This window comes from Equus quagga, chromosome 5 (genome assembly GCF_021613505.1).
Source record: "Equus quagga isolate Etosha38 chromosome 5, UCLA_HA_Equagga_1.0, whole genome shotgun sequence".
Taxonomy (NCBI): Eukaryota; Metazoa; Chordata; class Mammalia; order Perissodactyla; family Equidae; genus Equus; species Equus quagga.
In genome coordinates this window covers 113938890-113965904 of record NC_060271.1, presented here as the reverse complement: position 1 = coordinate 113965904, position 27015 = coordinate 113938890, and the positions used below count along the sequence as shown (strand labels likewise).

Below are 27015 nucleotides of genomic sequence, written 5' to 3'. Positions count from 1 at the left end.
GAGTGTTGGTGGAATGAACGTCACATATCAGCTATTCTCAAGTATTTCTGTGGAGCAGAAGCCTCATGAAATGCTCCATAAATAACAGATTATGAGGTCAAATTGTTTTGGAAATATTTCACATCAACGGTCCTTATGGAGATTCACAAAAGACTCCAAGAAGTCCTTCAATAAGGAAAGTTATTTAAGTTTACACATATATAACCAGCAAGTCTTTTTATTGGAAAACTCTTATTACTATATGGAAAAGATGCCTAAAAGTTAAATGACTTCAGAAGATCCTGAGTCAAGTCGTCATTCAGGCCTTCGTTAGCCATATGATCCTGAGGAAGTTTTCTAAGCACTCGGCATCTCAGCTTTCTCTTCTGTGAAATGGGCACAATGATACTTTGTTGAAAAATAAAATGAGAAAATATGTGGGAAGAGATTTACATCATAAAACCTTATAGAAAGATCTGAATTATTTATTTCTCTGACTCTAAAAATCTTGTCCTAATCTTTCTTGCATTTCTCCCACTCAGAAAAGGATAGTTATAAGAATACATGGGTGGATTATCTAACCTCCTTCTGCCTGGACACAGGGTAAGGGCATTTATCCCACAGATAAGACCTCCCATATGTGTTGGTCTTCTACATGGAAATTCCCCGTCTGGATTATCTTTGGAAATGGAGAAAATCAATATGTGTAGGTGTGTGTACAGATGCTCTTAGGAATAGCTTTAATATATACTAAGAAATTTTCTTGTCTTTTTGTTGTTGTTGTTGAAGAGTTGTTATTATTCTTTCGAGATAAGTGAGCTTTAAACATATTTAAGAAAGAAAGATGTTTTTCCCCAAGGAGCCTCACAGTTGGTAGAAACCTTCCTGAGGACGGTTGAACAATAGGTAGCCAAAGACTTTAAACTATACAAACTATTAAAATTCTTTATTTTTAAATTAGTTCACTTTGATACATAGAAGAGAATATGTAAACTATTTAGGTTATGAAGCATCATAATCACACGAACTCCCACGAACCCACCCCCCAGCTTATGAATTTACCAACACTGCTGAAGCTACCTGTACCCTCCTCTCTGCCATTCCCTCACCTGCCCCCGGCCAGAGGAGGCCACCACCTGAATGTCATGCTTATCATTCTCTTGCTTTTACTGAAAAGTAGCTTTATCACATATTTATGTATCTTCACATTGCATTGTTTTAATCTTGCCTGCTTTACAGGTTTTAAAAATTATGTAGGAGTTCTAGTTCCTTTATGGCAATGTAAGGAGCCCCCTATATAGGCGTCTCTCCTGCTGACTATAACTATAACCTCTGGGGGAAAAAAATAAAACAATTCCTTGAGGTCCCTGAAATAAAAACAAAAGCAGGAAAATTGCATGGGGAGTCAAAACTTGAGAAGATCAAGCATGAGGGTGAATTTCCAGATTTTTGTTTTTTCTGTCTCCCATCTCTGCCATGAGGTTGGGCCCCAGTCGTGAAGTGGCCTGGTGCAGATGACTGAAGCTCTGATGGAAACTCTCCCATCTTCCCACAAAGGAGTTCCTACAGACTCGGGGGGAGGTTCTAGGGGGAGGAGCCCGAGAATGGGATCCTCTAATTCTGTGCATAAACTTGCACAAGTCTTAGCCTACACCATCTGTACTCTGGATGTGGGGGACAGTTCTAAACCAGCAGAGCAAAGGCTTAAAGAAATGAGCTGAGACTTGAATCACTTCCCAGAGGAGGTGAGCCAGAATGCATAGACTGGACTTAATCGGGTTTATTGCCTGCTTAAAAAAAAAAAAAACATTTCCAGAGGATTCTCACAGAACACAAAGTCTATACAACATAACATTCGCTTTGTCCAGGATATAATCCCAAACTACTCAAAATAAAAAGAACTAGGAGAATGTGACCCATTCTCAAGAGAAAACAATCAACAGGTGCCAACTTGGCAATGACCTAGATGTAGAAATTATCAGATATTCCATAGCCAGTGAAAATATATTTCAGGAATAAAAGTGAAATAAAGACATTTCATATAAAGGGAAACTAATAGGATTCATCGTCCAAAGACGTGCTTCAGAAGAAATGATAAAGGAAGTTCTTCAATTTGCAGGGCAATCATGACACACAAAATTGAATTTTCAGGAATGGTATATAGCAAATATCTGAGAAAATACATAAGACTATTTTTTCCTCTTAAATTTTTTAAAATACATATATGTGTTTAAAGCAAAAATTATAACATTGTCTGGAGAGGCTTCAATGTGTACAGAATAATTCATATGACAACCGTAACATATGAACATGTATTCATATGATAACTGTAGGGAGTTAAAGGGAGCTACATGGCAGCAAGTTTTCTGTATCATACATGAAGTGGTGCAATAGAATGTGAAATGTTAGATAAGTGTATTATAATCCCTAGACAACCACTAACAAAATAATAAAAAGAGATATAGCCAAAAAGTCAATAGCTAAGTCAAAATGGAATACTAAGACATATTAATAATCAAAAGAAGTCAATAAAGGGGAAATAGTGGATAAACAACCAAAGAAATAGACCTAAATTCAGCTATATCAATAATTAAATGTTAATTTAACTCCAGTTAGAAGGTAGCAACTGACAAAGTAGATAAAAAAGCAAGACTCAACTATATACTGCCTATAAGAAACACTCTTTAAACACAAAGGTATAAAACCTGAAAATAAATGGATGAAAAGAGATATAGCATATGAACATAAGAAAGCTGGGATGAATATTAATAGATTGATCAAATAGACTTCATAACAAAGAGTATTACCAGGGATAAAGTGGGGTATTTAAGATTGGTAAAAATTCATTAGGAAGAAATAAAAATCATAAATGCATAGGTACCTAATAACAGAATCTAAAAATGCACGAAGCAAAACTTAACAGAATTAAATGGAGAAAGAAACAATTCCACAATCATAATAGGAGGTTTTAGCACCCGTATTTCAGTAATTATAGACCAACCAGACAAAAAAAAAAAAAATCAGTGAAAACATAGATCTGAATAACACTATCACCTTGATATAATTGACAAATATACTGCATTCCATCTAACTGCAGAATGTACGTTCTTTTCAAGTGTATGAGATACACTCACCAAAATAGACAAATGCTGAGTCATAAAACAATATATTTCCATGGATTGAATCACACACACTATTCTCTAACAACAACAGAATTATATTTAGAATCAATAACAATAAGATGTTTAGGAAAACCCCAAATATCTGGAATTTAAAACTTATAGATAATTCATGAGTCAAAGATGACATCATAAGGGAAATAAGAAAACCCAAAATATGTAGAAGGAAGTAAATAATCTAGACAAGAGCAGAAATTAATAAAGAAGAAAACAGTAAAGGAAATTAACAAAGCAAAAACTGCTTCTTTCAAAGGATCAACAAAATTGACAACCTTGGAGTCTAGTCAAGGACAAAAGAGTGAGAACGCAAATCACCAATACCATCATCGATAAAGGAATCATCATCACACATCCTATAGACATTAGAGGGCTAATAAGAGACTACTACGAACAAACCAAGACCCAAAACTTCGATGTTATATGAAATGGATAAATTTATTGAAAAATACACCTTACCAAAGTTGACACAAGAAGAAACAGAAAATCGGAGTAACCCTATATCTAATAAATAAATTGAATTTACCGTAAAAATCTTTCCCAGAAAGAAACCCACAGACCCCAGATAGTTTCACTGGTGAATTCTACTATACCTTCAAGGACAAACTAATTCTAATCTTACACAAACTTCTTTAGAAAATAGAGGAAAAGGGAAACACTGCTGAACTTATTTTATCAGGTCAGCATAACACTAACAACAAAGCCTCATAAAGAAATCCATCCCCCGGAAAATAAAACTTCAGATCAATATCCCTCATGAGCAGAGATCTTTAACAAAATTTTACAAATCAAATCCAACAACATAAAAAAGAAAAGAAAAAGGATAACACATCAAGATCAAGTTGGGTTTATTTCAGGAATGTAGGGTTGGTTTAAAACTGAAAAATCAAACAGTGTAGTTAACCATATTAAAAGGCTAAAAAGAAAACCAATAGGGGCCAGTTCATGTGCTCCACTTCAGCTGCTTTGGGTTTACCAATTCGGATCCCGGGCATGGACCTATGCACGACTTATCAAGCAATACTGTGACAGGCGTCCCACATATAAAGTAGAGGAAGATGAGCACAGATGTTAGCTCAGGGCTGATCTTCCTCAGCAAAAAGAGGAGGATTGGCAATGGATGTTAGCTCAGGGCTAATCTTCATCAAAAACAAACAAAAAAAGGAAACCAATAATTGAGTTAAAATTATTTGATAAAATTCAACATATATTTATGATAAAAATTCTCAGGGAACCAGTAAAAGTAGGTAATCTCCCCAAACTGATGAAAGGTATCTATGAAAAATCTACAGCTAACATTATACTTAACAATGGAAGAGTGTATTTTTTTCCCTTTATGATCAAAATTAAAGCAAGGATGCCCACTGTCAATACTTTTATTTAACATTGTACTGGAGGTCTTAGCCAGTTCAGTAAGAAAATAAAAGACCAAAAGATCACAAAAAATAAGAAAAATGGTCCTTATCTGATATTTTAATTATAGAAAATGCTAGGAAATCTACAAAAGAACTCCTAGAACTAATAATTGAGTTTAGCAAGATCACAAGATTAATATAAATAATAAATTGTATTATTATATATTAGCAGCAAAAAAAATAGGAAAATTCTAGCACCAAAAAAAAAAAAGAATACTTGGGAAAAAAATCTTGTTAAAGACATCCAAGATCTCTACATCAAAAACTAGAAAACACTGATGAAAGAAATTAAAGAAGACCCAAATAAATAGACAGATATATCAGGTTCATTGATTAGAAAGTTCAGTATTGCCAAGATGGCAATTCTCCCCAAATTTATATATAGAGTCAATAAAATCCCAACCAAAATTCTAGCATGCTTTTTTTTTTAGAAATTGATAAGCTGATTCTAAAATTTACATCTAAATGCAAAGGATCTAGAATAACCAAAGAATTTTTTTAAAAAGATAAAGTTGGATGACTTAACCTGACTTCAATACTTCTTGTAAAGTTATAGTATTAGCAAAAAAGATAGACAAATAGACCAATGGAGAAGAGTAGAGAACCCAGAAATAGATCAAAACATATATGGTCAATTTTTGACAAAGGTTCCAAGGCAATTCAATGGGGATAGAAGCGTCTTTCAAAAAATGATGCTGGATCAACAGGATATCCATATGGAAACAAACAAACAAACATGAACCTTACTTCATACCATACTTAAAAATCAAGTTAAAAAGATCACAAACCTAAAGGTAAAACTTAAAATTATAACACTTACAGAAGAAAACATTGGAGGAAATATTTGTAAACTTGGGGTAAGTAAATGTGTCTTTGATAGAACACAAAAAATAGGAGCCTTACAAGAAAAAACAAAAGGATAAATTAAACATTAAAAGCTTGAACGACATCATTAAGAAAACAAAAATGCAAACCACAGACCGGGAGAAAATATTAGTAACATACATATCAGGCAAAAGACTTCTATCCAAAGTATATAAAGAACTCTTATAAACCAATAAGAGAAAGATAACCCATTAAAAAATGGTCAAAAGATTTGAATGGATACTTTACCAAAAAAAACCAAAAGGCAATAACCAACATGAAAAAATTCTCCCCATCTTGTTGTCAGTGAAATGCAAATTAATACCACAATGAGATACCACCACACACCCATTAAAAAGGCTAAAATTAAAAAAAAAACTGAGCAAACTAAGTGCTGGTGAGGAGATGGAAGACCTGGAACTTTCATAGACTATTGACGAACATGTGAAATGGTATGACTACTTAGTGGAATTTCTGGGTTTAGAATATGAATATGTTCAGCTTCATTAAATATGCCAAATTATTTTCCTAGGGTGTACCAATTTATAATCCCATCAGCAATGTGAAAGAGCTCCCATTGCTCTATCTCCTCACTAACGCTTCGTATTTGCAGGCTTCTTATTTGTGCCCATCTGGTGGGAGTAAGATGGTAACACTTTGAAGTCTTAATTTATGTTGCCCTGATCACTGACTGGTAAGACTGAGCATCTTTCAGCATGTTTAGTCTTCATGTATATTCCCTCTGATGTGAAATGAATATTCATATGTCCATTTGTCTACTGTGTTGTCTTTTTCTTATTGATTTGTAGGAATTCTTTACTTACGCTGGATATTCATCTTTTGTTGGTCAAATCTGTTGTTGCAAACATCTTCTCCCAGTTGGTGGCTTATCTTTTTCTTCCTTTACAGTGTCTTTTGAAGAACACAGATATTCTTTACTTTATACAAATACAAATGTGTTATGAATATTTGCTTACAAGTTTATTTTTTATAAATTGAGCCAAATGTTATTAATTCTTATGGGAACTTAATGTAAGAAACTTTGTGAGAGATTCTCTTTTTAAAACTGGAACTTTATTTGCAATTAACACATTCATTTCCCCAAAGCACTGATTTTTAAAATTTTTTATAGCTTCATAATAATATTTTTAAGATGCATGATATTCATAGCAAAATTCAGAAATAAACTTGCAAAGAAACACTTTGAGTACTTAGGAAATAATGCTCGTGTTTCTGGAAGCAAATAGAGCCTTACCAAAACCAATTACCTAACTTTTTCTCTCTCTCTTTTTTTTTTGTCTTCCAAAAATAGAGTTCCTACGTTGAAGGAACAGGAGACTGCCATGTATATATATATATGGTCATATGTGTTGCACTATATATATATATAAATATACACGCTATCTTGATTTTTAAAAGTATTTGGTAAAATCTCCCTTTAGTCGCCTTCTACAAGATGGTGAAACCAGACCAGGCTGCTAGACGAGGTAAGTTGTATCCTACAGTATGCACAGCACAGAGGAACAGTGTAGCATCGCACAGTGGAGGATTGTAAATAGAATTCCCTTTGAACCAGAGATGGTGGATGAATGATTCCGTATAATCTTGGAATCATTGCACTGTAACAGTCACAGAACTCTGTTCCTTGTCGTGTCCTGTTTAGCGTGTTTATCTTGGTCCTGGATGAAGATGTTGAAATGAAAATGAAGACACTTTTCAACTCTTTCATCCTTTTTAATGATGGAAAGAAAGAAAGAACAACTAACCAAGCAGATGGCAGAATCGAAATTCTAAGAGACCTCAAAACCAAGATGATGGAATTTAACGAAGGAAACTACAAATATGCCTTCACATTTAAAAGTTAACTGTGCAAGTAAATAGTGAGTGGGACCTGCCTTGGCTCAATTTCAGTTCGAAAATATTTTGTATGGCTTACTCGAATTCCTGTTTTAAATGAGGCAATGTGGTAAAAGATTTGACGCAATCTGAACTGCTGTGACAGAAGAAAGGCATTGCTCCCGAAGGGACAGCTCTAGGCCCCTGTAAAGCTGCTCTTGACCCCACATGGACATGTAGTCCGCTATGTTCAGTTCTGGGGGCTGCATTTCAGGAGGAACATCAACACTCTCAGTGGTATCCAAAGGAAGGTGTTAGAGTAACATAGAGAACCTGGCCAGGGAGGAAGCTGTCTGCTTGCAAGCAGGGTTTCCTGGCATGGAGTTACACCCACCTGGAAAAGGTGGTGACATTGCCACAAACATCCCATCAGCTAAACACACAGGAACCTAGAATCACTTCCTAGGAAGCTGGAGATCTAGAAATGTTTACTGGGAGAAAGACTGAAGAACTTACAGCGACCGTCAGACCCAGCCCTGCAGTCCTGGTCCCCAGCCCTCCAGAAAAACCCTGTCCGTGAGAGCAGAGATGTAACCACCACTGGTCCCACAACTGGACTTCCCCTTGCTACTCTCTGATCCCCAAGGTTATGCTCTCATTTGGAAAACTGGGCTTGGTCTTGTCCCTTAAAAAAAAAAAAAAGACGTCATGGAATGGTGGTCAAGAACATGTGGAAGTAGGTTGCTTGGTGTGAATCCAGACGTTGCTTGGTGACTGAACGGCCTTGAGTAAGGCCCTTAATATCTCGGAGCCTCCTTCCTTACACATAAAATGGGTTGGAGGCGATGATAATAAAACCAGCCTCATAGCACTAGGTGGGTATTAAATGAGAAGATTCTTGTGAATGGCTTGGCATAGGGCGCAGTAAAAATCATGTGGTAGGTCTTGTGAACATCACCCTGTCAGGATCTCCCCAGGTGCCACTGCCCTGGCCCTGAACTTGAGCCCAGGGGCCAGGGCCCTGTAACAGGTGGTGGGCACCCTAGGCATTGGCCAGTCACCTCCCAGACTTCCAAGAGCAGGTCTCTCTAGACCCCAGAGCTGTGTCCAATATCGTAGCCACTAGCCACATGTGGCTATTGAGCACTTGAAATGTGCCAAGTGTGACTAAGGAAGTGAATTTTAAATTTTATTTAATTTTAATTAGTTTATATTTAAATTTAAATATCTACATGACTACCACAAATATCCAATGGCTGCCTTCTTGGACAGCACCAAAGAAAAGAGCCGCTGATGGCATGGACGACCAAACCCAGGAGGGCAGGTGAACTCTTCAACGGAGATAGTCAAGCTGAGGTTGGATGATTATAAAAGGGGGATGCAGAAGAATTCTTGAATTGGGCAGATCCTTTCAACTTTGACCTGCTGGGGTTCTCACCACTCGATTGCTTTTCTTCAACATTGTATTTTTTCGTCACTAAACCACTCAATCCCTTTCTGCTGGTGATATCATACAACCCAACCGGGGATGGCTTCTCCCCTCGGGCCTCACAGCGACGGGTGCAGGGCTTGCCCTGGTGTCCAGGCCTCCAAGATGAGCTTAGCAACAGAGGATGATTCTGTTTGCATTTGTTTTCAATCAGCTAAGAAACAGGAAGCACCATTCAATTGTTCCCTGCCCAGGAATGATGCGCACAGCTCTCTCCTGGCTGGTGTTTTTCAGAACAATAGAAATAAATCTGATGTAATGTAGCAGAACACGACAAGGGACGGTTTTCCCTTTAACAAATACTCATTTGAAATGGTGCCCAAACCCTGTACGAGGAGCGATCCATTTCCCACAACAGTGTTCCAGCAAAACCCATTACTAATTCCGCAACTCAAATTAAAACTAACAGAGCTTGAAGGCTGGGGCTGAGGCGCTCTCTGCTGACAAGGAGCAGGGAAAGGTGGGGGAAGGGGCCCTCGCACTCGCGTGTGCATGTGTTTAATTACACTGTTTAACACATCAAGAATAATTTAGCCACCCAAGTGGAGAAAATAAGGCACTTAACTGCTCTCGGGTGGAAAAAAGCCCCATGCAAACCCGCTGTCAGCTATATGCCACATCAGCACACCTCAGGGCTTTGGAGAGAGGAGGGAAAAGAGAAGGAGAAGGGTGGGGAGAGAGAAAGGAGAGACAGCGCAAGGGAGAGACAGGGTGGGATGGAGACAGAGAATGAGAGAATAGAGAGAGAGAGGGGAGGAAGGAGAGAGAGACAGAGCAAGAGAAGAGGAGGGAGGGAGAGAGAGAGGGAAGGAGAGCGAGGGAGAGATGCAGGCAAGCAGAGAGTGGAGAAAGGAGGGAGAGAGAAGGGATAGGGAGGGAGGGAGAAAGAAAGAAAAACGGTATTTTGTGCACATACAATTCTACTGTGAGTCAGGAGAACTGTCTCCCCTGACTCATAGAAACAGTCAGTGACTATTTCTCAAGGAGGGCTTGTATGAGGTGGTGGAAGGGTGAGAATGAAGATAAATTTTGGATTTCTATTTTTATTTTTTTTTGCTGAGGAAGATTATCACTGAGCTAACATCTGTGCCAATCTTCCTGTATTTTGTATGTGGGTTGCCACCACAGCATGGCTGATGAGTGGAGTAGGTGTGAGCCTGGGATCTGAACCTGTGAATCTAGGCCACCAAAGCAGAGTGCAGGGAACTTAACCACTATACCATGGGGCCAACTCCAAATTTTGGATTTTTTTTTTCCAGGAAGATTAGCCCTGAGCTAACATCCACCACCAATCTTCCTCTTTTTGCTGAGGAAGACTGGCCCTGAGCTAACGTCCATGCCCATCTTTCTCTACTTTATATGTGGGATGCCTACCACAGCATGGCTTGACAAGCGGTACATATGTCCATATGCTGGATACAAACTGGTGAACCCTGGGCCACCAAAGTGGAGTATGTGAACTTAACCACAACGCCACCAGGCTGGGCCCCAAATTTTGGATTTTTAAATGAAACTTAACCCCTGGGCCAGTGCTTTCCCTGAGCTACTCCCCCACTTCAGGGTCATTCCAGCGTGTTTCCATGTCTTTGTGGCCTGAAAACCATGAGTGGGGTTTGGGATCCCTAGAAAGGCAGGCCTTGGAGGAAGCCTATGCAGGGCTTACTTTGCAGAAGGGGAAACTGAGGCTTAAGATCAAATAGGAGAAATTTGGACAGTGCTTGGAGTAGACTCCTCTCCAGTGCCCAGCTTCAAGGCTGGAGATCCGACCTGCAAGCAAAGCATCTCACTGCCCCTGGAAGGGGGCACCTTACTGTTTGTTTAATTAGGGCTGAGAGGGGTCGGAGAAAATCTCATATCCATCAAGGACCATGGGAGAGGGAGAAACGAAAGAAGGCTCTCGCCATGGCTTCAGATTTAGAAAGCTACAAAGCTCCCCAGATCTGGAACAGGTGCCAGAGAGGGAAGTGCTGAGAATAGAACTATCTGTTGCCTGCCAGTGACTCTGGGTTCAGCATCGAGGCTGACTGCCAAGGAGATGAACAGCCTGGCAGGAGAGAGGCAGGAGGCAGAAGCTACTTTCCGTGGCCCATAGACAGGACAACCCCATCCTCCTCTCTCCCCAGTCACCTTGCCATGTGGACCCAGCCTCTTCGGGAACTCACGGCCTAAGGGAGCTCAGAGGCCTCAGCTGATGGGTCAGTCCTTCTCAGGAGGCCCTGCAGGGTAACAGAGAGAACAAGTGCCCGATGGACAGGAGTCTGTGCAGCTCCACTAAGACTGTGAGCCATGGGCAAGCCGGTCCACTCCTCTTGCCTCAGTTTCCCCATTTGGAACCCCAAGAAGATTGGACTTACTCTTTCAAGTGCTTTCCAACTGTACCATTCTGTGTTTCTGGAACTGAGAATGTAGGTTCTTAGGTACCCTAAATGACACTGTTGGGCAGACAGTGAAACAGGGACCCACCGAATATATCATTCTTTTCAGTTAAGTTTAGGTTCGTCATATGCAAACAGAAAAAGGAAACATGTCTTTGCATGAAAGGATCCTCCTTCCCATTCCAAAAATTCTTTGATATATATCATTCAACTATGAAAGAGGGCTAGAAAGTTCCTGAGTCGACTGTCAGTGTATTCTGAGGACAAGGTGGGACATTCTTTCTGGATTCTGTAACTGTACATGTCCCGGAACTGCTGTGTAATATTTGATATGATCTCGGATTTCTGGGCGTGGATTTCTTTTTTCATCCTTGAAGAGAGGATGTACTTCCTACTTAGCTAGCTCAAGGCCCCTCTTAGGCAAATTAGGAGGATTTAGGAAGTTGGGCTGTCATGTGTCAAATTACAATCTGGGTCTAAGAGCTCCCGTTTCAGACCCACGCTCCTCAGCAGGCCCAGGCTCCAGACTGCTTACTGCCCAGAGGCCTGAACCAGAGGGGCTCAGCCAAACCCTGAGCGTATTTCGTATTGGGTTTAGAGCCTTGTTTTCTTTGGAAGTTGATACCACATTTAGATAATTGATTCATTGTTAAAGGATTTCCACTTGGCCTATCTTAGGCTTTCAATGAAGTGAGACAAAGAGAAAGTGAACGAGACAATGACAGAGTGACGGAGAGACTCAGACAGAGTGAAGCAGAGAGACAGAGACAGCTGGTTAGTGGAGATGGAGATCTGGAGGAAGTCAGTGGGAGGAATGAGAGGCCCAAGATGGAGAGGAGGGAAAAATCCACTAAAGAAAGCATCCTCACACCGTTCCAGCATCCCACAGTGCAGAACTAGTGTCCAAATGTCACCGTGCTTTCCTCTCCCTCAGATGTGAGCACTCACGGTCCACCTGGAACACAGACGTGCAGTGGCTGCCACTCCCTGATGAAGTCCCTCCTTCTAAGCCCGATCATATGGTGAGATCCAGGGCTCTGCCTCTGGCCACACACAGAGGAGAGAAAAGGAGAGGGAAGGCAGCATTTGGACCTCTAGCCCTGTTACCTTGGGCGTCCCAGTCTGTGCACAGCTATTTCCAGGCAGCTCAGGCCTGTGGCAGCCACAGAGGTGAGTGGGCAGAGCCCTGGACTTGGAACCTCCCCACCCTGGTGTGGAGGTGACAGGGGTGGGGAGAGAGGTCCAGTAGCACCACCAGCCAAGCACTCTGGCTCAAGAAGACTCCTTCTCCCACTAGCTCGGGTCCCCATGACAGTGGTACAGAAAGCCCAGGCCAAGCTACTTGCTCTGAGACTTTTCCGAAAGTAATCTTAATCCAGGGGGATGGGGTCCCACTTGTAGGGTGGGCCAGCAGAGGGGAAAAGTCTTTTGAAAACAAGAGCTTTCTATATTAAATGTCAAAAAGCATCATGAAAGAGAACGAACTTAGAACACAAGTGTGTGTGTGTGTGTGTGTGTGTAAATGTGTGTTTGAGTGGGTGGGTGATGCAGAGAAAAGCAGGCCGAGGGGGGCTTTAAGTCTCTGAGGGCTCCCACTATCCTTCCTTCATTGTTTCCCATCCCCACTTCTAAAAAATCCAAGAAGACCAGAGCATTTGAAGGTGGAGGCTGGGGTAAGAAGGAGAGACAGTCGAGAGAGGAACAGAAGTGGCCTAGAGCCTGCTTGTGAGGGGGCATGAGGCAAGCGGTGGGAGGGACAGGCCAGTGGGGAGAAGGACCATGCCTGCAGAGCCTTGGCCTGAGATGTGGTGGAGACCTCTAGCTCCCGCCTGCTGCCTGGGCCACATGCCAGGACAGGTGAGGCCAGCAGGGGCCATGTGGGAGTCCTGTGCCTCTCTTGAGACAGTGACCCGGTTGAAGGGAGAAGACAGGGTTCGCAAACAGTGTCAGAGGAAGACACGGGCGCTGGATCAGGACAGCCTCTGAGTTGATGGAATGTGCCTGAGGTGGCCCGCAGGCCAGAGAAGTAGGCACCAGCCCATCTTGAATGCCTCTGCCCCGAACTTCTCCCCCAGGCAACGCCATCTGAAAGTTTCTTTAGTTCCTGAAAGGAAGCTAGAGATTTTGGAGAGGGAGCTAAATGCTGTCGCTCAGCTGGTTGGCAGCCACTTCTGGTTAAGGATTAGACTGGGGAGAGGACAGAATGTTGGGCTAAGAGAACCAGGGAAAGGACCTCTCCTACCTCAGCTACTTGAAAACCAGTTGGATCCAGATGGTGGTCACTGGCTGCATCTCCTGAAGGAAGGAGTGTGGTCAGTTCTGATGGACACAAGCACCTCAGGGTCTCTGGTGCACAGGCTGTGGTGGGGTCTGGCTCAGGTCTCTGAGCTGCATGGGAGGTCCTGGTCATGCCTGATCCACAGGCCTGAGAGATGGGCCTGGCTGGGCTGACCCTGCAGGTGATCAGAGGCAGAGTACTGCCTGAGGGACCATCCTTTCAGAGAGAAATCAAACAGAGGTTCTGGCCACTCTCAGTTTTAAAGGTCCCTTGTGGCTGATTTGGCAGAATAAGAGTGTTAACCCGGGAGCCCTGGCTGTCTTCCAGACCAGGGACTCAGAGGTAGCCCATTGCTGGGGCTTTACATTAGGACACGATATGTCTCAACTTTCGTACAATTCTACCAGAGGCAGCGGCCATGGGGCAAGCCTTCACTTCCACAACCCTATGCCATCTCTTAAAAATGTATATGTATTTATTAGCTAACCAGATCATCTCTGAGGTTATGCAGGAGCTGGAAGAGAAGACCTTCAGCTGACTTTCAACATGAGCATCATAGATTACAAAGGGCTGGAAGACCTCTTAGGGATCACCTTGTTCAAATATCTTAATTATTAAGATGAGGAAACATTTGGCTGAGCTTTCCTGGTTGTCTATTGAAAGGACCGGCTTTGCAGATGGGGAAGCACGCCTGGCTTCGCATTATATTGTAGAATTTTTTTTTTAATACTATTAACTTAAACTGTAAACTTTATTGAAATTTCATCAGTTTTTCTGCTTATGTCCCTTTTTTTTTTTGGAGGAAGATTAGCCCTGAGCTAACTACGGCTAATCCTCCTCTTTTTGCTGAGGAAGACTGGCCCTGAGCTAACATGCATGCCCATCTTCCTCTGCTTTATACGTGGGACACCTACCACAGCATGGCTTTTGGTAAGCAGTGCCACGTCCGCGCCCGGGATCCGGACCGGGGTACCCCGGGCCGCCAAGAAGCGGAACATGCACACAAACTGCTGCACCACCAGGCCGGCACCCTATATTGCAGAATTTTTTATTTAAAAAGGTTATACAAAGCAAAAAGTAGTGCATGGTAGAAAAGAGTCCCCTGAGAATTCAGGGACCAAGACAGAAAGAGAGATGGAACCCAGGCTCGCCAGAGTCCAGAGCACTGGCCCCAACGAGTATTCAGTATGAGAAGTGCTGGCACAGTTAGTTACATTAGTTTCTTTGTCTTGGCCTTCTCGGACCCTTTATATGCAAATCTGAATCATGACTCTCTAAGGGGCGCAGGGAGGAGGCAACATTTACCCAAGTGTTTGATCATAGACATTTTACATCAAGGAGCTCCCACCCCTCCCAGCACTAGTGTTCTATGCACCGTGCTTTAGGAAACACTTGTTCAAGAGACAGAGTCCCAAGGGTGGTAGAAAATCAACCTTCTTCTCTCGATTCTGCTCTAGTCTTTTGCATGGCTTCGGGCTTTCTTACCATCTGTCAATGGCATACTCTGCCGTAAAAGGTTTGAGAGAGGAAGGATGCACTCAGTCTGACCTTTTATAAACATTGAGGAGAGAGGGGCTGGAGCCGTCTCCCTGAGGACCTCATCATGGTTGTCTTTTGGGAGAAAGAGGTGACTCCTTAAGATCAGGGAACATTAGTGCCTTGCATAGTGTCCAGCAAATATTAATAACGATAATTTGATTTGTATCAGACAAATCTTATGTACTGTCTCAGGTTCTCTTGGTGTTGCCTGTCTCTGTAACTCTTAGCCCTTTGTGGCCACAGACAAAGAAGTAGCTTTTTTGACTACTTCTGGACTCAGATGAGGTGCCTAGCCTCAAGGAATAGGAACTGGATTTCCCAGTGCTGCCAAAGGGGCCAGACGGTTCTGGAGAGTTAACCTCCCATGGAACAAACTTTACCCTCGCCTTTCTTAAAGTCTACCCTCAGACAACTCATATCAGAAATACCCAGTTTTCAGAGCTACTGAATACATATCTCTGGGAGTGGAGACTCAGAATCTACACAATGATGACACTCTGGGGAAATTCCTATGCTGGCTAAAGTTTGGGGCACTATCTTGGTCCCAAGTCCTGGGAGGTCACCACTCACACCCTACCTGTTTCCTAGTCAGGTGCGTTCCCCGAGTTAGGACTGGGCAGGTCCCACAGGCTCGGCAGCAGCAGCTTCGTGGGATGGAGCCTGGTGGAGGAGGGCGGCAGTCTCTTTGGAGAAGTGGCAGGCTGGCGTGCTGGCAGCGCTGGCATCTGCTTGCTTTCTCTCCTTAGGCTCTTCCGTATACGGGCACCCCAGGTATTGCCCCGCCTTAGTTAAACAATAACTCCAGCATGTGCCTTGGTGCCTCCTGGAGAGAGAATACTGGATTTAACTGCAAGATCTTCCCATTACCCCCCGCCCCCCAAGCCTATCTCCACCTGATCCCACTTCACTTCCTGGAGCCCGAGTTGCCTATTTCTTGGCTGCCTGGGTTGTGGCTTTTTTTCATTGTTTCCAGGTACTTCAGTTTCTTTAGTCTACTTCGGGGAATTGGTGTTTCTACAAAACCCCTCTCAGAGCGCAGAGGAAGTGCTGAGAAAAGCAACCTTCCTCCAACCTCGTTCTCAAGCCGGGCAGTGCAATTGCCATGTATTGCACATCAAGAGCGGCCACTCAAAGTAAATCACATCACATGGTCTTTCTGCTGGAGAGAGCATCTTCTTTCCACAAATATATTGCAGAACACATTAATCCCTGGGCATGGTGAGACCTGGGGAGAGTCTCCGCATCATCCTTGCTTAATGGATTGGGGAGAAAGAGATGAGGCCTGTAAAGCAGATGCTTCCCGACTCCAGAACCCTGATGGTGTGGCTCACCCTATGTTATGAGAGAATGATAAAGTAGGTAAAGCAAGAAAAAATGTGGAAATCACAAGGAAGTCGTGTGACTGGATCCATCCCCAAATTGTAATGGTTGGCAAAAGATGGGGTTTGGAACATGGAAGGAAGAAATAAGAGCCCTTGCTAAGTGTGGCTCAGACCACACTCCTGGGAGGTAGGATGGTGGTGAGGACGGATCGCTCAATGACTGGAAGTGGGTTTTAATCCCAGCCGTACAGTTTTTGGCTCTCTGACTTGGACAAATCTCTTCCCTTCTGGGTCTTAAATGACTAATCTGTAAAGTAAGGATTGTGACGCTTGCTTCATCTCCCTCACATGTATTTACTGGAATGCCTGAACCCTAAGGAACATGATCTGAGAGAATTTCCACTATAAATACAGTAAACAATAAGCATACTATTGTATAAATGTAATTTATTAAAAATATACGTATATTTGTGGTGTGTGCCCAAAATGATTTTACTGATAGGATACACAATCAAAAATATTTGAAAGCCATAGTTTCAGAAAATAATGGTGTGAAAATACTTTAGAAAGCCCTACCCACGTAAGTCTATCTTGAGATAGTGCCTAAAGAAAAATAATTGGGAGTTTTCCTATTTACTGATGCTGATTTTGACTCCTCCCATTTCATAAAATACTTTTTTCCCCCAGAGCAGGAGTGTTGCCCCAGAGCAGATTTGGGGAGTGTTGAGTTAAGAAGGGAAGTCGCTCCCTGGGATGTGTTCCTAGTGCCAAGAGACAAGAGGCTTTGGGTGACAGTTGTGCTGTAAGATCGGCTTACGTGAGGGACCCTGGGACGAAGAGCTGTTCACAAACCCAACGGGCTATTTTCTTTCTGGGCTTCATTGGCTCTTTGATGTTCTCCCTCCTCATTCATATGTGCTCTTTAGATGCCAACTCTTGCTGCTTTGTGTTTTCCAGAGAATTCTAGCCTGAGACTATAAACTGAGTAACCTCTAGCCATAATTTTCTGGCTGGACTTCCTCCAGGTCTGAAGGGAGTGAGGTGTGCCCCTCAAATCCTTCCCACGCTGGGCAGTTCGCATCTGCTCTGAAATGCAGCCTGTTGGTCCCCACATGGGATCTAGCCTCTGTTTCACTGAGGCTTGATTGCCTTCATGCCTACAATAGCCACTCTGTCACAAGGCCACCAAGGCCTCCACTATCACTGTCACGTGCATAGACCCTGCTGTGGTCACTCAAGCCTGGGCCACCAGGGCTGTGCCTCAAGTGCCCACTGGATGTAGAAAATGCAGTCATCACGACAGTGCTGCGTCACCCCGCCCTTCTTGTGCCAGTGTCATGGCCATCCCCTGAGGCTGCCACCTGCACCCAGAGGTTGACACTTCATTCTCTCAGGGTCCTACAGAAACGACAGAGAAATCACTCTTTTGCAACCTCCTCTGAACCAGAAGAAAATCTGAGACAGACTGGGCTCAGGGTCCCCGCCCTCCCTTATGAACCTAGGCTACGGTCCTTGCACCAGTCTTGGCCACAGTGAGTCTAGCTTCCCTTGGGATGATTTCTTTCTCAGGAGACTCTGCTCACTCACTTAATATATTCCTGAGTGCTCCTCCAGTGCCAACCTCTAGCAATGCCTCAAAACACCAGATCCTGGAGACACAACTCTTCCTCGCTCCCTCCCTCCCTTCTTTTTCTCACTTTCTTCCTTCTACTCCTCTATCCTTTCTCTCTGCCTGCTTCCCTCTCTCTCCCTTCCATCATTCCTTTACAAATTATTTCATGGTGGCCACCTATTCCAGGCACTGTGCTGGGCCTGGGAGACTCAGCCACAGACCCAGTAGACACAGCAAGCCCTGGTTGCTTAAAGGTTTGTGAGAAAGACACACACGAAGCCAATGGCCAAAAAAACAGCTGGATCATTTCACTTGTAGTCAGTGCTGGGGAGGTGATTTACAGGTCTATGAGAGCCTAAAACAGGGAAACTTCAGCTCGACTGAGGAGTCATGGGAGGCACCAATGAGGAGTGACAGATAGGGGGAGCCCAGAAAGAGAAGAGGGTAGTAGAGGTGGTCCAGGCAGAGGTGAGAGTGCTGAGAAAGCACAAATCCCAAGTGGACGGCTTGACAATTTTTCAACAAGTGAAACCAAAGTTCCCAGCACCCCAAGTAAGACACAGAACATTATAGGTACCCCAAAGCTCCCTTTCAACCCCTTCCCCTCAAGGTGCCCCCCAAGGCAAACTATCCCCCATCCTGTTCATTTTGATAAGCTCCATCTTCTTCTTCCTTTATAAGAAAGCAAATCCAGTGTTGATTTAGGGGATTAAACCAAATGTCCCTGCAAAATATGACAAAGGGGACTATTGCGGTGGGGCAAACCAGTATTCAGAGTGTTTGCCACGTAATAAATGGATCATCTAACAGATTTTATGTATTTTTACATTCTCCAGTGGGTAGAAAAGCAAAGTCAGCAAAGTTCTGTGATTTTCACGACCGCCAAAAAGCAAGAAGAGACTGGAAGCTTGCCCAGCTTGAGTTTTCTGTGCTGTGGGTTGTGTTCTGGATGGATTATGAACCACCTGAGTCATGTCCTTAGACTTAGAGCAAGAGGTGACGAATCAACACTACCTTCAAGAGAAGCCACGTAAACACTCAAGTTTCCAAATCAAAGTGTCCTGGCCCTACCACTTCCTTATTGTGGAATTTTGGACCAGCTACTTAACTCTAAGCCTGTTTCCTAACTTCAAAATGGTGATAATAATAGAATCTGACTCATCAGGTGTCAAGAGAATGAAAAAAGCAAAGGCAGGTTAGTTTCTTGATACTAAGTCTGGTAGATAGTAACTATTTAATAAATGGTGGCTATTATTTAGTAAAACCAGACATAGTGCCTGGCCAGTGGAAGTTTAGGAGAACCAGGTCAGGAGAGAGGCTGGGACTTCTAAGGTGGAAGCTGTGGACTCTTATGGGAAGGATAAAGGTGATAACCCAGGGGAGGGAAGTAGAGCCTGACACTGACCAAGAGAAAGCCTGGAGGAGGAAAAGGAACTCATTTTCATTTGTTTCTTAAAGTTCTGTTTCAATAAGTAAGTTTACATACTGTAAAAATTGCCTGAAGAAACCACCAGAGACTGGCTTGATATATTTGTTGCTGGTGTTGCCACATGTGCTGAACTGAGAAAGACAGAAGCATTTGGCCAAGGAGAAATGAGCTCTGCTACTAATGCGGAAAACTTAGTAATGGGTGGGTGGAAGGAAATGAACCCCTTCCCTGCCTTCTGACGTGGTGGCTGTGGTGGGAGGGGACTAGAGAAACTCAAGTCTGGCATGCGCCAAGGGAGCAGGAAGGCAACCCTCCAAGAGATGTGTCTGTGTCAGGGCAAGGTTACCAGGTACTTGCTCTGCCCCTTTCCATGTTCCAGCATCCCTCAGGGTAAGCTTCTTTGGTGGACACCCAGGTCCATGAAAGCACAGTCAAGGGTGATCACTGTCATTGCAGCCTAGACCCATGGACTAGGACCATAGTTTATCCTGGGACTACTAATGGATGACAAAACAGTATATGGGACTGCATTGCTATTTCCTTCTTTGGTGTATCTCCGATAAACAAGTTCTTAGGAATTTGAGGCAAGAAAACTTAGGTCAGCCAATGCAAGTGTGTGGGTTGGGGAGGGTTGGTGTAAGCCGTACTCTCTGCTTTCATTCTTCAGCTGACCCGCAGTTCTTGTGGGAAACTCTTCCTTCTTCCTGAAAGGTGACAAATAGGGTGGGGTAGGGAGAAGTACAGATAAGAAATGCTCAAAGTTGGTGCAGAATGGCTTGAAGACAGAGCAAGGGTGTTTGGTAAACGGGTGGGGAAATGTTTCACTTGCTCAGAAAACTCAGTGACCAACCTTGGGGGTGAGCAGACCTCAGGCAGGAAAAGGCAGTGTGCCCAGGACAAAGGCTTGGCACGCAGGTTCTTGCAGGGACTGGGAATCCTCTGGACCTGGTGGCAGCACCAACCCAAGTTCACACGGGGCTCTGGTGAAATGGTTTAGTTGTGAATCAGACACCTGAAAAGAGGCTCTCAGTCCCAATGGGAGAGACCTCCAGGGACCCCCTAAGAAAATGATCTTGGAGAGCCTGGTTAAGCCAGTGCTGCTTCTCCCTGTGGATTTCTGGGCTTCTCCATCTGTCCCCCAATGTAATAAACAAGAAAACTAATTAAAAAGGATGCCTTTGTTTATTTGAGGGGACAGAAAGAAAGGAATGTCCTGAAAAGACTGTCTCCATCTAAGCCAGTCTTTGGGGTGACAAAAGGAACTACAACAGAGCAGATAAATGAATCCCCAGAAGAAAAGAAAAGAGTAGGTGGTGGCCTTAGAGAAGGAAGAAAGGGGAAGCCTTGGGGCCTGGACTAGCAGAGGATCCGTGTGGGGCTCTTTACCGGGTTGCTAACTGCCACTGACACACTATCTACAAAGAATAATCAAAATAATTTCATTAATATGGATGCTGGCACCATTACAAAGTTACTGAGGAAGTTAAAACCGCCAAGTACTGCTGTGTATGAGGAATACACCAAGATGCCTCATAAAGACCAGACTTCAGTCAAGCTCAGAGATGCCAGTTATGATTACAAAAACCAAGATGGGTGGTCAAAGAAATGGTGTGCTTCCTTGGATAAGAAGATTCTACTGGGGAGGTGCATGCAAGTCTATTAATATCTATTTTTATCCATTTTATAAGCATACTTCCATCTTGAGAGAACAATCATTAGACAATGGACTGAGTGTGAAGATAAGTACAGTGTTCTCAGTTGCAAATTCTGTGTCTGAACAATCAAGCTTTATTCATTTCTTGTTTGCTCATCACGTTAACCTTTTATTATGTAAAACTATCAATTCAGTTGCACACTGCAAAAAATAATATTTGGGACAATTCACAAGCGGTATTTACCATTGCTGCTAAAAGGAAAAATGAACTAGAAAGAATTTGCTGGAGAGGATTCTCACGCTCTGCTCAGCTCCTCACTGGCAAGCTGATCCGGTCATCTAGAAACTTGAAGAGACTCCTACTCTAGTGTGCATCAGAAAACTAGGAGCAGGCGAGGGCTCCTTTGATGCATAGGGAGCAAAGCTTTCATTCAGCGAACTGTGCATAAGAGAAAGCTCCCTGGAAATGAGCTCTCAGTAGCAGTTCTCAAACTTAGGTGCAGCAGATTAATTGAGTGGGGGTGAGGGGTTGTAAAAATTGTGGATTCCCGGGCTTCATCCCAGAGATTTGGATGTACTAGGTTTGGGGTGGGGCTCAAGAATCCACAGGTTAGCAAGCATCCCAGGAGATAGTGCTTTGAGAATGAATTCCTGTTTACCACCCTGGTTTGCAGCTGGTCCACTACTTAGAAAGGCAGCCCCCTCATCACGTGCACGCATGAGCCCTGCCGGGACATTGCTGCTGCCAGAGGGTCCTCGGGCCTTCCCATGGTCAGGAGGTGAGGCTATGCCCTCTGTGAGCAGTGCCCTGGGGCACAGGAAGTGATCTTCAGTGATAAGTCAGGGCCTGTCCACCAGGGGCAGAGTAAACTCGTAGAGTAGGTTTTAGAGGAAGCTTTCTCTGCCTGCCCACCTCTGTTAGCCAAATGATTCTTAATCTTGGCTGTGCATTAGAATCGCTTGGGAAGATTAAAAAAATGCTTATGCCCGAGCCCCACCCCAGATCAGTCAAGTCAGAATCTCAGGGTTGAGTGCGGCTGCTCTTGGCGATAATATATTTAAAAAGATCCTGAGGTGCTTCACATGCGCAGCCAGTGTTGAGAACCATGGTTCACTCTCTTACCTCCTAGGTCCCTTCTCTCCTGGCACTTCCAGGAGCTCAGTACTTGAACACCACCCTCTGGCTGCCTCAAGGCCCCAGTTCTGCCACCCCATCCAGGCCTGCTCTTTCTTAGAGCACTCTGTGCCCCCCCCAACACACCTCTCTTCCAGGTAAAACCCTCTTCCCTCAGTGTGGTACAAGGGGAGTACACCAGTTTTCAGGAGTCTTAGAGGGAAGATGTGCGTTTTTCTATCCCCTTCATTCACAGTGTATAAATGACTAATGGTCTTGTGGTCTCGGGCAAGTCATCTAAGAAACAGTTTCTGAGAAGGAGATTTATGTGCGGAAGGTTTATTGGGGACTTTTGTGGGGATCAGTGTCTGTGAGACAATGAAGGAAGTAGTACTGGATAGAGGGAGGTACTGGATAGAAGTAACTGGATAGAGGCCGTGGCAACAAAAGTCTCAGCTGACCCCATGGGGTCATGGGCCCATGTGTGCACATCAGGTGTAGACTCTGATGGCCCTTCAGAACTGTCGCACTTTGGGGCACGGGGGCAAGTCTTTCATATCCCCTACATGGACCAGTAACTGCATGCAGTTTGCCTTTGGGAAGGGGGTGTGACCTAGGATGAGGTGGTTCTCTTCAGTCAGGGGCTGTTCAAGGCAATGCCTGGAGAGGAACTTGCCTGAGAGCCATCAGTTGTCAACATGCCCAGCACGTTCGGGGAATGACATCCGGGACTGACTATCTCAGTCCTGAACCAGGATCTACCTGTCATTCCGCATCATCCACTACACCAAACATACCCAGGGTCTTTATTTTTTGAGAGAAGCTTGCCGATGCAAATGAATATCTATTTAGTTTCCTCCAGGAAGAGAGGCTTCTCTGTGCCCTTGAGAGGCATCTTGCGTGTGGTATAAAAACTTTGGATTTGGATTGGAATCCCAGCTCAGCCCCTTACTTATTTTAGGCAAGTCACCTATAATCCCTAAGCCTCCGTTAATTCGTCTTTAAAGTGGGGCTGATGATTGGGTGCCTTGCAGAGCCGCTGAGGGTTAAATGCACCGGGTGGGCGGTATCTGAGGCAATGGAGCATGCGTGAGTTGGGTTTTGTCCACCTGGGCTTTCTCTTCCCATCTCTGACCCTGCAGGACACTTAGGGTGAGACTGAGCCACTTCTCTCCAACTCATGCTGCTGGTCCTGGTAGCTGAGATGCTGAGAGAACACTCAAGGGACTGTTGCCCCCATTTGGTCCTGGACTTCCTCGATTCTTAGATTTCCATTTGCCTCACTGGAGTACCAAGGAATGCCTTGACCACTTTTCCTTTAATTGGTGGCCTGGCCGGAAGGCTTGCGATTTAAGGGGAGTTTTGTAATAGTAAACAAGACCCCTCAACCTTCCTGGGGCCTGAAGAAATCCTAAAGTCAATGTGAAGGACAACTACCAGTGAGTCCAAAGAATTGACTCAGACTGGATTTTTGCTTCATCAACGGAGTTGCCAGGTTCCCAAATAGTATTCATTATGAAGTTGATTAACAACCAGGCTTAGCAAAATGCTGTGAGAATGTCACATGCAAAAAATAAGTGGGACTCAAAATAATATATTCAATATGATTTCCACTATGTCATACAATGGCTCAGGAAAATTCTGGAAGCAAAAACGCCAAGATGTCACAATAACTGCCTCTGTATGGTAAGATTGTGGCTGATTATTTTCATGCTTTCTTTGCATGTTTTTCTATAGTTTTCATTTTTTCCACAATGAGCAGGGGGTAGGAAAAGAAAACAGAAAATGTGCTCCCACCAGAGCGAATGCACATGCCAATGTTGCCCACTGGCTTCTCCCATGGATGACCATGGGCCTGCAGAGGGAATACAAAACTGGATGTCTGTCTCACTTCCCTGGGCTCAAAACTTCTGTGTGAGGAGATGTAAGCAGAGCAGACACTTGTGCTAACAAGCGTTTGGAGTTTGGCTGCTGAGTGTTTTCGGGTAACCTCATTGTCAGCTGCAGGCTGCCTGTTGCGTGGGGTGGGTTTCCCAGCCCTCACAGGGTAATTTTATCACTAAGGACAACAGTCGTAGTTCTGCATGAGCAGCTGTCCTGGTGAGACAGAGTGGGAGACTGTGGCTCAGGTGTCAGGGCTGAGGTGGAAGTGTGAAAAGGCTGGTATACCAGATGTCTGAGGGGGTCGGGAGCTATAAGTAGCACTGAGGGGCATGTGGGGGCCCATGTAGTGGGGAGTGGGCTTTGATGTGTCCTGGTAAGTCCCATCTGTATTCAAAATATGCACCCCCTCTGATGGTCCACTGCCCCTGCAGTTCCTGTGAGGCTTTTCTTGGGACCTTTGAGGACAATGTCATTTCATTATCAAGTGTTTTTCAAATGTAACCCATTATTGAGAGAATTAAGGTGGAGAGCCAGGTGCACGGAGAATGAATATCAAATGGATGGGTTTCGATGAAGGTGGAGAGAGGTTTTAAGCTGAGGAGATTTTAGAGCTGGATGACAAGATTACCTTGCCTGATCTCTTTACTTTATAGGAAAGAAGTTGAGCCCCAGAGAGGTTAGTAATAAGCCTGGATTTGACCCCCATCTGAATCCAGTCTGAATTCTGCAACAATAGGCTGTCGGGATATGTCATGGGCTGAACCATCTGCCCCCAAATAAGATATATTGGAATTCTAACTCCCGGAACCTCAGAATGTGATCTTATTTGGAAAGATGCTGTTTACGGAGGTAATCAAGTTAAACTGAGGTTATTGGAGTGGGCCCTAATCCAGCATGACTGGTGTCCTTATTAAAGGGGAAAATTTGAACACAGAGGCAGACACGCACACACGGGGAGAACGCCATGTGAAGACTGGAGTTGCCGCTGCCCACGCCAAGGAGCTACCAGAAGCTGTGAAAGATCTTCCTCCTTGCGAGGGAGCAGGGCCCTGCTGACACCGTGATCTTAGACTTCTAGCCTCTAGAACTGCGACGAAATAAATTTCTATTTAAGCCACTCGGTTTGTGGTACTTTTATTACAGCAATCCTAGCAAATTAATACAGAAGATTTGTCAGAGGGATGGTTTACAACATTGGCCCTATTGGATGGAGGAAAATCTGTGAATTCCAATCATCCATGCCAACCCCATACCTCATGACCATTAGCACTGAGATTGGAAAACTCATAGACAAACTACATTATTTGCTGCAAATTTGGAAACTCAGATGATACTTAAGGACCTGAGAAACCAAATATTGTCTGTGGATTGGTACAGCCATGGAAGAGCATGTACGTCAAGATACCCCCAGGATCCACAGAAAGAGGCTGAATCTGGATCAGGAGAGACAAGCCCAGGCCCAGGTCATGAAATAAAAGCAGGATGGACTTGCTTTTGCTCCTTCTTGAATTTCAAAGACAGTGTCATTCAGAGATCCAATAAGCTCTCAAAAGCCATTAACTAAGGAATCAAGCTGAACTGACTTGACCCAATGACCTGGTGTGTTGGCACGAGAGAGAGGAGAGGAGCTTAAGAAAGGCAGGTGATGGATAAAATGCAAGAAATACAGTTTCTTTCCCTTTTTAAATCAGAGTTTTTCTCAAATCCAGCCAGTTCAGCACTGGAGTTCTTTTTATTAGTAAGAAAGGAAGTGTAGGGACACCCAGCTGTCAGAGATGCTGTCTGGCCAGGACCAATCTTGGAGACAAGGAATTCAAGCCAATTTTGCTTTCTCTCCTTTCTTTCTTTACCTTGCACATTACATTGCCTTAGAGCTCACAAAGCAGCAAGGGGCCCTGGATTAGAAATTGACTTTTTCCCAGATACCCTTGTTCCAGGAATGTGGTCTGAGATTCTAATCCATTGACACCTTTTCAAGTATACTGATCTAGCTGGCAAAATACCGTACAATCACTATGGGAAAAGAATGAACTCTAATGATTAAAAAGAAACTTGGAACTTCAGGGTATACCTCCACAAGGGGGCATCTGTGTGTAAGGCAACGTAAAACTCTGAAGTTGACATTGGAACTCACTTGAAGAGCCCTGACCTGTAAAATGGGAAATGGAATAGATTAGTCATTTGTAGATATATATTTTCTTTTTTTAAAAAAAATCAATGGAACTGTTTCTTCGAATTTTAATTGGAAGCCTAAATAAATAAAAATAACTTAAAAAAATGAATTGTTCTGTTTAAAAATTGGGCAAAAGTCTTGAATAGACATTTCCCAAGAGATGTTTCTAGTTTTCCAGTATTTTTAAGAAAACTGTTACGAACATCTTTATGCAAAACTATTTGTTCACTTGACTGATCATTTTCTAAGATAGATTCCTAGCTGTGGAATTGCTGAGTCAAATGTTATGCAGATTTTAAACTTTTGACATAGTTTGCACACGGTCCTTCAGAAAAAAATTTTTTTTCATTTTATTGAGATGTAATTGACAAACAGCACAGTATATGTTTAAGGTGTACAGCGTAATGACTTGACTTATACATGTTGTGAAATGATTACCACAATAAGTTTAGTTAATATCCGTCATCTTATCTAAATGCAAAAAAGAAAGAAAAGGTTATTTTCCTTGTGTTGAGAACTTTTAGGATCTACTCACTTAACTTTTTTTTTAAATTGAGGTATAATTGTCATATAGCATTATATAGTTTCAGGTGTACAACATAATGATTTGATATTTGTATGCATTGTGAAATGATCGCCACAATAAGTCTAGTTAACATTTGTCACCATATATAGTTACGAATTTTTTTTCTTGTCATGAAAACTTTTAAGATCTACTGTCTTAGCAACTTTCAAATATGCAATACAGTGTTATTAACTGTAGTCACCATCCTGTACATTACATCACTAGGAATTATTTTTCTTTTAACTGGAAGTTCGTACCTTTTGATCCCCTTAACCCATTTCGCCCACCTGCCACCCACTGCCTCTGGCAAC

At 43.4% G+C, this 27015-nt stretch overlaps 1 protein-coding gene across 3 annotated transcripts in view; it reads right to left on the bottom strand.

The window, feature by feature from the left end:
- The window catches only part of CAPN13 (calpain 13), an 83324-nt gene extending 67779 nt beyond the window's left edge, over positions 1-15545 (bottom strand). For 2 of the 3 annotated variants that reach the window (XM_046660413.1, XM_046660415.1), the window contains exon 1: positions 15529-15545. The gene's annotated coding sequence lies outside the window, so the exon portion shown is untranslated. Of the gene's footprint in view, positions 1-13376; positions 13428-15528 lie in introns of those variants that run through there. The other variant, XM_046660414.1, reaches the window with a different exon arrangement.
- Between the last annotated feature and the right edge of the window lie 11470 nt (positions 15546-27015).